This window comes from Mesoplodon bidens (genome assembly GCF_964165515.1).
Source record: "Mesoplodon bidens genome assembly, chromosome: 19".
Classification (NCBI taxonomy): domain Eukaryota; kingdom Metazoa; phylum Chordata; class Mammalia; order Artiodactyla; family Ziphiidae; genus Mesoplodon; species Mesoplodon bidens.
The window spans coordinates 46,320,021-46,331,051 of record NC_138179.1 but is presented as its reverse complement, the minus strand read 5'-3'; the positions used below and the strand labels follow the sequence as shown (position 1 = coordinate 46,331,051).

Sequence of the window (11,031 nt, the reverse complement as noted above, 5' to 3'; positions counted from 1 at the left end):
GAGGGAGCTCAGTCTAATCCTGATTATTTGTTCACTTGCCTCTGAGCTGTTGTATTTTACACCCATTTGTGCTGAGTCTATATGCCACCATGGTGAAGTGTCCATAGTGGTACCAGTGTATCGTATATTAATATTCTCAAAGGGCCAGCTCAGTGCCAACGTGGCAACGGCCATCCTCTCAGAGTGCCTCTTCTTCCTCACTGGTCAGTCCCTCCTAATCCCCTGGGATCCAGCTTATTTCAACAGAACTCTCTGGAAACTTCTCTCAAGCAGCTCATATTCTTCCTCCTGCAAAATCCCAGTGGGCTTATCTTTTTTACCCTGGGCCTCTCTTCAGTTCACGTATGTTTTTGTTTGGTTGGTTTTTGGGTTTTTTTGGTCGTGCCGCCTGACTTGTGGGATCTTAGTTCCCGGACCAGGAATTGAACCCAAGGCCTCGGCAGTGAGGGTGCAAAGTCCTAACCACTGGACTGCCAGGGAATTCCCTCAGGTATGTTAACAGTTCTTTTTTCTTGAACTTTTCCTCCTTGGATAGTACCATTTTCTGGCTTTCCTCCTGTCTCTCTGCTCTTTTTCCTCCTTGCAGACTGTATTTCTTAAGGTTCAAGGTATATACCTTACCTGTTCTCTCTCTCTCCTTTCTAAGAGAGCTCATTCACAGACATAACCAAATTTTATTTTTTTTTAATTTTTTAAAAAATATTTTTGAGTATTTTTTCTTTTTTAAAAATATTTATTTATTTATTTTTTTGGCTGTGCTGGGTCTTCGTTGCTGAGCGCCGGCTTTCTCTAGTTGCGGTGAGCAGGGGCTACTCTTCGTTGTGGTGCGCGGGCTTCTCATTGCGGTGGCTTCTCTTGTTGTGGAGCACAGGCTCTAGGCGTGCGGGCTTCAGTAGTTGCGGCTTGCAGGCTCAGTAGTTGTGGTGCACGGGCTTAGTTGCTCCACAGCATGTGGGATCTTCCCAGGGATCAAACCCATGTCCCCTGCATTGGCAGGCAGATTCTTAACCACTGCGTCACCAGGGAAGTCCACAACCAAATTTGAGAGTAGAAAGAAACTTTAGCTATAATTTTGTCACCTTCATTTTGCAGATGACCTCATCTTTGACCTCGGACGGTTACCACTCATTCATTCATTTATTCATCATTCTTTTAACAAATACCATCAAGGGCTTCTGAGTTCAAAGGATTGGTACCATGAAGGAATATCACAGTTTGCAAGTTGGTAAAGGTGATAGGACGTGCACAACGTACGAGGCCAACTGTGAAAAGTGCAAGAAGGTGAGAATAAACTCAGAGACAGAACTATGGTGTTCAAGAGAGAGATGGGTCTGGTGGAAGGAAGGAGGTGGGATGGATAGAGCAGGGAGGGCTTCATGGAAGAAGTGGTATCTGGGCTAGGCCTTTTGTCAGATTTGATAGGGGAAAGGAATAGTCTAGGGGGAAAGGAGGCCCCGAACAGAAGCCTGGAGAAGGGAAAGGACTGCGTGGCTTCATGGAAGCCCCAGCTGCCTCATTAATGAGCTCGTGTGCTTGCTTCGGCAGCACATACACTAAAAACAAGTGAGCTCGTGCTTGACTTCTACCCAGAGGAGCAGCGGGAGATGAGCCAGGGCAGGCAGGATGGGCCGGTGGGTGGGGGCGTTAATGTCAGGCTGGGCTTTCTTAGCAGGCAGCAGAGTGAGATGGGACTGAAGGTACACTTCGGGGGGAGAGTTCGGGCAAAAGACAGGCATTTGAGAGACATCAGGAGCCGGTTAACAAGGGTTATTTGGGCCTTAACCTAGAGCAAGAAAAGGAAGGGGGGACCAAGGCTGATACAAGAGACCTTGCCAAAGCAGGATGGAAAATATTTGACTGGTGCAGCTAAACAAACAAGAAGATTCAGAAGAAGGAATTCAACAACAGTTATCAAGTGTTTACCATGTTCAAGGGACTGTATTACCAAACTGAACTTGGGTCCACTTGCCTGCCTCAAAGCAAAGCCAATTCACTGACACCAGGTTGTGATGAAGGAAAGCATAGTGTTTATCTGCAGCTCGCCAAACAAGGAGTATGGGAGTGGCTCATGCTCAAAACTCCCTGTTATTGGCTTTCAGGGATGGGTTTTTAAGGCAACACTTGGGGTGAGGGCTTCAGGGTACATGACTTTCTTCTGATTGGTTGGTGGTGAGGTAATAGGGTGATGTTTCAGGAATCTTAATCATCAAGTTTCTGGTTTCAACCAGTTTGGGGTCTACCTGCTTTTGCTCAGCTTAGAGTCACCATCCTCCGCTTGGATGGGCAGTCTAATTTCCTGCAGAACTCAAAGATATGTGTGTCAGATCATTACGTACCTCCCCTGAGGAGGAACAAGGACTCTGTTTTATGGCTGAACTGTTGTCATTACTTTTCTTGTTTAACTGATTTTCCTTTGTTTCTGCATTCCTTCACTTCCCTAATTCCCAAGTCCTGCTCAGTTTCAGCTGTTCTCACCATGGAGGGAGCAAGTGAACAGGAGTCAGGGCCCGCCTTGGAAAAAGGGCAGATATGCTAGGTGGTGCTGGCTCTGCCCTAGTGGGCACCTACCCTGGTGAGGCCAATCATTCTACTCTACTGTGGTAGCTAAGTTTCCAAAGATGGCCCCAAACAATACTTTCCCTCCTTATAAGCCATGCTGCTCTTCCCTTCAAAAGTAAGAGCTATTTCCCTTCCCTTTGAACCTGGACTGTCCCCGTGACTGGTTTTGACCAGAAGTGACATTCTGAGGCTTCCCAGCCCAAGTTTAAAAGGCATGGCAACTTCCATTTCCTTCCTCTTGGAATACCTGCTCCTGGAATCTAGCTGCCATCTTGGGAGAAGCCCAAGCCACACTCAGGCCACATGGAGGAGAATGGAGTTGCTTTAATCAACAGCTCCCAGCTGCCAGCCATCTAGGTGAGCCATTTTGGATGTTTCAGCCCAATCAAGCTCCAGGGTGACCACATGGAACAGAAGTCCCTCTCTGCTGAGACGGTAAGCAGAGAGGGTAGGGGGTCTCCAGAGAAAGAGAACCAGGCATGGCTTTCTTGACATAAGAGAAGCCATTATTGGCCTAAGCTATTTTGTGATCTAAGCCTGGCCACGATGCTTGCCCTTGAACAGGTCTCAGTAATTAAAGGTATTAAGGCAAGTGAGGGAATGCAGGGGCAAAGGAAACACAGTCAAGAAAAAATAGTTCAGTGATAACACAGAGTCCTAGTTCCTCCTCAATAGATATACATAATAATCTGGTACAGTCTTTTGAGTTGTTCTACAGGAATTTAGGCTAAGACCCCAGACTGGTCTGAACCTAAGGAATGATGTTAACTTTTTCTGACCTTTGTGCCTTCAGTCAACTAAAGCTTGGACTCTCTCAAACTTTGCCCCAATTCTGTGCTGAATTCTGCTCTACTCAAGGCCCTTCATGAATATGCACACACTGCCCCAGCCTCTTCGTGAATATGCATGACTGCATCAGCATCTTCATGAATATGCATATACCCTTAGCTTAAAATTTCCCCGGTTTTGCTGCTTGGGGAGACACTGCTTTGCGAAATATCCCCGGCGTTCTCCTTACTTGCTGCAAGTAATAAATCCTTCCTTCTCCCAGTCTTTGGCTTGGTTGTGTCTTTTGGCTTGACACCTACCAAGAGGCAAACCCTGTTTTCAGTTAACAAGGCTAGTTAACTCACAGATCTGTGAGAGATAATAAAATGGCTGTTGTTTTAAACCACTAAGTTATGTAGTGGTTTGTTGTGCAGTAATAGTTAACCAAAACAGCTACCCATCTAACCAACTTTACTTGACCAATGGGTAGGCTTGTATCCAATCTGGCCCCAACTAGAGGCATGAAAAGAGACTCGTTTCCTTTTTACCGGCAAGGCTGGGAGGTGTGAGGCCCAGGAGCTGCCTCCATCATGTAAAGAAAGCCAACACAAAAGAAAAAAGTTGACAAGTAAAGAGAAGCACAGATGCAGTCAAGGAGCCCTGTACAAGCTTAAGTTCTGATTCTAGTTGGCTTGACATCAGCCTGCACAGCTCTTCTTCCCCTATTTAAACAAACCTTCCCCTATTTATCCCAGCTAGTTTGAGTTGGGTTTCCATCACTTGCAACCAATAATTCCTGATTAAAATGCTAGCTCAACATTTCTAAGAGGACTAAATCAACAATATACATGACTACACCTGGCCCATGACCTACACTAAAGACATCATTTTACACTCACCATATTGGCAAACATATAAAAAGTGTGACGATATCAAGAGTTGGTGAGGGTGGAGGCCAATGTGGGAGTGCAGATTAGAGCCTCCACTTTGGAAAATAATTTGCTATTATCTGGAAAGTTGGAAATGTGCTTACCTAGCAATTGTGCTTCTATGTGCATACCCCAAAGGATCTTTTGCACACACACAAGAATATTCAGAGCAGCTTTGTTTGTCATACTAAAAACTGAAAGATATTTTAAACATCTAACCTAAAGAGGAGAGATGTATAAACTGCAGTATAATTGTGTACTGGGATGCTACACAGTAGTGAAACTGGTCGCATTACTACAATTCCTGGTTGCATTACATACAACATGAATGTCACCAATATTAAGCTATAAAAAGAGCAAATCACAGAAGAATATATACAGTATATTCTATTTCTATAAAGCTCAAAGTCAGGCAAAACTAAATAATATACAAATATATGAAGCGAAAGTCTAAAAAAAAAGCAAAAACCAGACAAACTCAAAATTCAGGACAGTGGTTTTCTCTGTCAGAAGGGGCCGAAAGTGAGCTTTAAAGTTACTGATGATGTCATTTCTCTTAAACTAAGTGGTATCTGAATGTTCAATTTATTAATATCTCCAAATCACACATATACTTTTATGTACTCTCTGTATTCAGAGATACTTCAAAATCAAAATTTAAATGAATTTTGATGTTGTGTTGGCTTCAGGTATACAGCATAATGATTTGGGAATTTTTGCAGATTATATTCCATTATGGGTTATTAGAAGATACTGGGTATAATTCCTTGTGATAGGCAGTAAATTCTTTTTTTTTTTTAGCACCCTTCTTTACATTCATGTATTCATTTTTTTTTTTGGATATAATTTTATAGCAGTAAACTCAGTAAAGACATTTTCATAGGTCAGTGAAAAAAAGGTAAAATCTTTCGCATATGAGGCATAAAATCACGTTAATGTAAACTGACAGAATGTGTGGTACTGGAACAATAGAGAGGACTGTGAAATAGAATAAAATTAAAAGTAGAGCCCGGGGCTTCTCTGGTGGCGCAGTGGTTGAGAGTCCGCCTGCCGATGCAGGGGACGCAGGTACGTGCCCTGGTCCGGGAGGATCCCACATGCCACGGAGTGGCTGGGCCTGTGAGCCATGGCCGCTGAGCCTGCGCGTCCGGAGCCTGTGCTCCGCAATGGGAGAGGCCACGACAGTGAGAGGCCCACGTACCGCAAAAAAAAAAAAAAAAGTAGAGCCCGAATAATGTGAAACCCTAGTACATGATAAAAGTAGCATCTCAAACCACTGCTTCAAAAATGGGCTTTTTAAAAATAAATAAATAAATAAATAAATTAATTAATTAATTACTTTTTGGATGCGTTGGGTCTTCGTTGCTGCACCCGGGCTTTCTTTAGTTGAGGCGAGCAGGGGCTGCTCTTCATTGCAGTGCGCTGGCTTCTCATTGCGGTGGCTTCTCTTGTTGCAGAGCACGGGCTGTAGGTGCGCAGGCTTCAGTAGTTGTGGCATGCAGGCTCAGTAGTTGTGGCTCACTGGCTCTAGAGCACAGGCTCAGTAGTTGTGGCGTACAGGTTTAGTTGCTCTGCGGCATGTGGGATCTTCCTGGACCAGGGCTTGAACTCGTGTCCCCTGCATTGGCAGGCAGATTCTCAGCCACTCCAAACTCTGTAACTCCACACTCCGGAGGCCCTCCTTTTCCACATGCTGCCTCTCCCCTTCCCTCATTCATTTATTTTTATTTATTTTTAATTTTATTTTTTGGCTGTGTTGGGTCTTCATTGCTGCACATGGGCTCTTCTCTACTTGTGGCGAGCAGGGGCTACTCTGTTGTGGTTTGTGGGCTTCTCACTGTGGTGGCTTCTCTTGTCCCCAAGCACAGGTTCTAGGTGCACAGGCTTCAGTAGCTGCAGCACGCAGCCTCAGTAGTTGTGGCACAGGGGCTTGGTTGCTCCACAGCGTGTGGGATCTTCCCGGATCAGGGATCAAACCCGTGTCCCCTGCATTGGCCGGCAGACTCTTAACCACTGCGCCACCAGGGAAGTCCCTAGGCAGTAAATTCTTGTTGCTTTTCTATTTTATGTATACTAAGTTTGTATCTGTTAATCCCATACTCCTAATTTGTCTCTCTCCCCTTTGGTAACCATAAATTTATCTTCTGTGTCTGTGAGTCTGTTTCTGTTTGTATATACATTCATTTGTATTATTTTTTAGAGTCCACATATAAGTGATATCATATAGTCTTTGTCATTCTCTGACTTATTTCACTAAGCATAATATTATTTAGGTCCATCCACACTGCCACAAATGGCAATATTTCATTCTTTTTTATGGCTGAGTAATATTCCACTGTATGTATATGTGTGTGTGTGTGTGTGTGTGTGTATATATGTATATATATATATATGTATATATATATGTATGTATGTATATATATATATATATATATATATATATATATATATATATGCCACAGCTTCCTAAACCATTTGTCTGTTGATGGGCACTTGGGTTGTTTCCATGTCTTGGCTATTGTAAATTGTGCTGCTATGGGGGCTTCCCTGGTGGTGCAGTTGTTGAGAGTCCGCCTGCAGATGCAGGGTTCACAGGTTCGTGCCCCGGTCCAGGAAGATCCCACATGCTGCAGAGCGGCTGGACCCGTGAGCCATGGCTGTTGAGCCTGTGCATCCGGAGCCTGTGCTCCACAACGGGAGTGGCCACAACAGTGAGAGACCCACATACCGCAAAAAAATAACAATAAAAATAATCATGAAAAATGACGGAAGCATATTTTTTAATTTTTTGTTTAAAATTTTTATACAATAAAATTAAATCTTTTGGGTGAACGGTTCTGAGTTTTGACAAATGCATAAAGTCCTGTAACCACCAACACAATCAAGATACAGAAAAAAATCTATCACCCTCAAAAATGCCTTTGTGCTGCCTTTGTAGCCAAATGCTCCTCACACCCCCAATCTCTTGGGAGTTCTTTGATCTGTTCTCCATCCTTATAGTTTTGTCTTTTCTATAATGTCATATAAATGGAATTATGGCATCCTTTGAGTCTGGCTCCTTTCCCACCGCATAACACCCCTGAGATTCTTCCATGTGTGACATGTGTTGATAGTTCATTCTATTTTTGGCAATATTTTATGGCCAAGTAGCATTTAGTTGTAAGGATGTACCTCAATTGCTTACCACTTACCCACTGAAGTGCTTTTGAGTGATTGCAGTTTTAGGGGATTATGAAAATGGTTGTACTATTTTGCATTCCCACACAGTAATGAAGAAAAGTTCTTGCTGTTTTGCATCCTTGCCTGCATTTGGTACTTGAAGCATGATCTTAACACTTCACTATTAATCAATGAGAATACCTACACTCCCAATTAAGTATAAAATACAGAGAGAAATTTGGACAACATAATTACAGCTAAGATTGAATTAATAAATTTTTTTCAATTAATTAATTAATTTATTTATTTATTTTTGGCTGCATTGGGTCTTTGTTGCTGTGCATGGGCTTTCTTTTCTCTAGTTGCAGCGAGCGGGGGCTACTCTTCTTTGCGGTGCGCAGGCCTCTCATTGCAGTGGCTTCTCTTGTTGCGGAGCACAGGCTCTAGGCGCGCGGGCTTCATTAGTTGTGGCACGTGGGCTCAGTAGTTGTGGCTCATGGATTCTAGAGCGCAGGCTCAGCAGTTGTGGCGCATGGGCTTAGTTGCTCTGCGGCATGTGGGATCTTCCTGGACTAGGGCTCGAACCCATGTCCCCTGCATTGGCAGGCAGATTCTTAACAACGCGCCACCAGGGAAGTCCCAAATTAATCAATATTTCACGTCAATATCTGTACATGATAGTGAAAACATCTCCACTTCAAGAATCTGTGGAACATTTATAAAAGTAGATCATATTCTAGGCTACAAATAAAACTTTAATTCGTTTCCCAATGTAGAAACTGTATGACAGTGTAATAAATGTTGACTTAAAAACAAATGTTTGGGACTTCTCTGGTGGTCCAGTGGTTAAAAATCCACCTTCCAATGCAGGGGTGACGGGTTCGATCCCTGGTCGGGGAAGTAAGATCCCACATGCCGTGGGGCAACTGAGCCCGCATGCGCCACGACTAGAGAGAAGCCCTCGTGCTGCAGTGAAGATCCGGCGTGCCGCAACTAAGACCCAACACAGCCAAATAAACAAATAAATAAATATTTTAAGAAAATGTTTCAGCAGCAATAGAAATAATCATTGTAGGTACTTCACTGGTGGTCCAGTGGTTAAGACTCTGTGCTCCCAATGCAGGGGGCCCGGGTTCAATCCCTGGCCAGGGAACTAGATCCCACGTGCCAAAACTAAAAGAGCCCACGTGCTGCAACTAAGACCCGGCGCAGACAAATAAATAAATATATATTTTTTAAAATGTTGTCTGCCACTCCGGTTCTACAAGGAAATCAAGCCATTAGTCACTGAAGTCACCCACTAAGAGTGGGCCTGTGGGGATTTCAGGATGGAGAAAAACAGGAAGCATTCTGCACTTTGGATACTGCCCCTAGATAGTTAAGATACATATCTAAGGAAAATTTTCCACACCTCCTAGATTCTTGCATCTTCCCATATGTAGAAAAGCACTAAAATCATTAACTTGAGATGTCTGTTCTTTGTGATTAGCAGTAATCTTTGATGTTCGACTAGATGTTTTTTCCCCAGCAAAAAAATTCATATATAGCCTGGCTCCTCCCTTACCTCTTGGGAACACTTTCTCATAGCTCTCCTACTGTCTCCTGGGCTACAGTCCTCAGTAAGACACTGAAAAAACTCAACTCACAGCTCTTACATTGTGTGTTTTGGTTTTTCTTAAAGTCAACATCATATAGACATTACAAAACACTTGCCAAAATAACTACTGTTTTGGATCAAAGAGGAATTTTAAAATTTAACTAAAGACTATGTAGCAAATAATGAAAATAAGAGTCCTATTCAACTACAAACTCAGGCTGAAATGCTTTCATTATTACAAAAAAACAATAAACTTTCCTTATTAAGTTAGGAGGAAAAAAGGAAAAGAATTCCTAAGGAAAACATATAAAGGAAGTAAAGATAACCAGATATCGTGCCCGTGTGTCTTCTGTTTCCTCTTCCAGTAAATCAAACCCAGAGAGCGGGGACTTATTATTGACCACTTGTGAATAATATGCCTGGCTCACAGTATGAGCTCAATACCTAGAAGTACTTTCAGCTTTCCCAATGTTAGATCTTCTCTCCTTTGGGCTTCCAGAGTAGGTGTTTATAGCTCTATTTTAGCATTTATTAAAGTATTGCAATCCATAAGTCTTCCACATCACACCAGTCCTTTAAAAACATATTTGTTTACCACTCAGAATGTGCCAGGTGACTGACATTAACTTATTTAAGCCTCGTACAATACTTTTTTTTTTCTTATTTTTCAGAAACTGAGGCTCAGAAAAGCTAAGTGATCAAGGTCACAGGGCGAATTCATCACAAAGTCAGGATTTGGATGCACATCAGTCTACTTTCAAACACAAGGTCTTTCTGCCGGAACAGGTTACTTTAAATTCAGGGACAAGACTAGTTTGTCCCCTCAGCTCCTAGCCTAGCTACTGGCACAGAATATTAAACAGGTTAGGCATTACTTGCGCCCTGCCGTTTGTAAGGTTTCGTTTTGTGTAGTATGGAGAAACGCACTACTCACAGGCCGACGACCTACGTCGCGGAAAAAAATCAGAAGAATTTAGGACACCGCGCGACTCTTAGTCTTTCCTTGACGCCCATCTTTACGGCTGACGTGTAACCGCTCTATATTCTGGAGGACTCAGTGAGCAGGGCCAATCATTAGGCCAGGTTAAAGGCACGTGGCTGGAAGTTTGACTTGCTATTGGTTAATGGCGGTAAAGCCCGCCCAACCACCTCCGGTCTGCTTCTTTAAGTAGAAGCCCGGCAAGTTCTCCTTCCTTTCAGCGATTGTGAAGTAGCGAAGGTGAGGTGGTGTGTGTTCTGGGCCGGGGCAGGTCTGTCCCCTCTTTCGGGGCCTGGGAACCGGGTGGAGGGTGGGCGGTTGGCGGTGATGACATCCGAATTAAAGCACGTGTTAGACTGCTGACGAAGGTGATGCGAACTGGAGTCTGAGCCGGGCCGCTGAGGCGGCGGGTGGGAAACGGGCTTGCGGGTATACCACCTCCTCCTCATCCACCGCTCTCGTTCTTGCAGGTCCCGGCTAGGAGAAGGAGTCGGATCTCATTGTTCTCCCAGCTTTTCGACTCTCCCCTGAAGCCGCTCAATAAAATGGCTTGATCCCAGCGGTGGTGTCCGTGTTGTTTGTCGCGACGCGCTGCCTTTGAGCCCCCGCCGCGCCTGCGCGTGGCGCCGGGGGTCAGGCTGCAGCGCCAGAGCAGCAGGCGCTTGCGCATAACTGGGGCCGTCTTCCCCCCGCGGCGGCGGCCCTTTTAACCGCGAGCTACACGGCGGCACTGGGCTGCCGGGGTGGGGGGCTGGGGAAGTCGTCGGGGGTCCTGCAGTCTCTACTTATTCCTGTGCCTGCCCTTTGAGTCCGAGTGTTCTCTCCGTGGCAATCAGTGGGACGGGCACGTTCATTTAACCGCGATGGGGAGGGCGTCTGCATGGAGGGGAGATGAGAATCCGGCTGTGGCCTTGAACCGCCTGAGTGAAGGCCGTGGTGCACTTGACACGAACTGGCTCCCGGTCCTGAGCTGCATGGGCTGAACTCGTCTGGCTGAGGTGTATTCGCGGACCACTTAGAAAAACCGCCGTTTAGGGTCA

At 44.6% G+C, this 11,031-nt stretch overlaps 1 long non-coding RNA gene across 1 annotated transcript; it reads left to right on the top strand.

The window, feature by feature from the left end:
• Positions 1-8,893: 8,893 nt before the first annotated feature.
• LOC308607300 lies at positions 8,894-10,550 on the top strand. Its single transcript, XR_014013987.1, has 2 exons — positions 8,894-10,262; positions 10,462-10,550. It is a non-coding gene; the product is annotated as an uncharacterized lncRNA (long non-coding RNA).
• Positions 10,551-11,031: the final 481 nt, after the last annotated feature.